This window comes from Acyrthosiphon pisum, unplaced genomic scaffold, assembly GCF_005508785.2.
Source record: "Acyrthosiphon pisum isolate AL4f unplaced genomic scaffold, pea_aphid_22Mar2018_4r6ur Scaffold_21007;HRSCAF=22780, whole genome shotgun sequence".
NCBI lineage: Eukaryota > Metazoa > Arthropoda > Insecta > Hemiptera > Aphididae > Acyrthosiphon > Acyrthosiphon pisum.
In genome coordinates this window covers 18,691-19,710 of record NW_021770427.1, presented here as the reverse complement: position 1 = coordinate 19,710, position 1,020 = coordinate 18,691, and positions in this window count along the sequence as shown.

Below are 1,020 nucleotides of genomic sequence, written 5' to 3'. Positions count from 1 at the left end.
TACGTCGGATCGCAGACCATGCACCGGGCGTGTATGTCCGGTTCTTGAGTGTGTATGTTAAAATCGGAAATTCGGATTCTGAGTTTGAGTGTCTAGCTATCAGTCATCTCGGGTGAAAGTCGATTCCCGAACGGACAATCCGCTGCGGCGGATCGGATGCAGTGGGGGTGTAAGTCGCTCGTATGCAAGTAGCTTATCAGGTAGGCAATCCGACTGCGTCGGATCGCAGACCAAGCCCCGGGCGTGTATGTCCGGTTCTCGTATGTGTGTTGAAATCGGTAATTCGGGTTCTGAGTTTGAGTGTCTAGCTATCAGTCATCTCGGGTGAAAGTCGATTCCCGAACGGACAATCCGCCTACAGCGAAAAGTGCTCGAAACGACCGTTCAAATCTGAAAAAGCATACAGGTGGTAACAAAATTGTACTTTTTGATAATTATAGAGAACAGTTATCAGGTGTTTTATGTTAGGCTTCATTGTAATCAATGTAATCATCGTTATGTTTTCACGGTTATAGTTTATAACCATAAAGTTTAACTTCAGTTAATAGGTCTATGGTTATTAACAAATAAGTCAACAAAATCTAATTTTATGATTGGCTGCTATTTTTACCGCGTCAAGAGACATCTAATGCATTGCCAGCTGCATGTTGTTTGGTTTTTATCAATCATTTCTCAAAACATTTTTCGAGTGAGTACACGTCGGTTATAGTATTAAAATAATATTTCTTAGGTTATGTATCGAACAATTTCATACGTATTTGAATAAAACATTTTTTTTTTTTTTTTGAAATCTAGCATGCCGAAAGACAATGCGGTAAGCCATCATTACAGCGGCCGTGGTATGCGGGTGTACAATGCACCCGTATACCACAATGCTGCGCCGGTCCGCCGTCCCGGAGGAAACGCACGACGTTAGTATCTAATAAAAAAAAGCATATGCGTATTGCATAAGCCAAGTATAACACTAAACATGATTTGTACGTTTCAGGATGTTACAGGTGCCAACGGGTGGGGCACCTA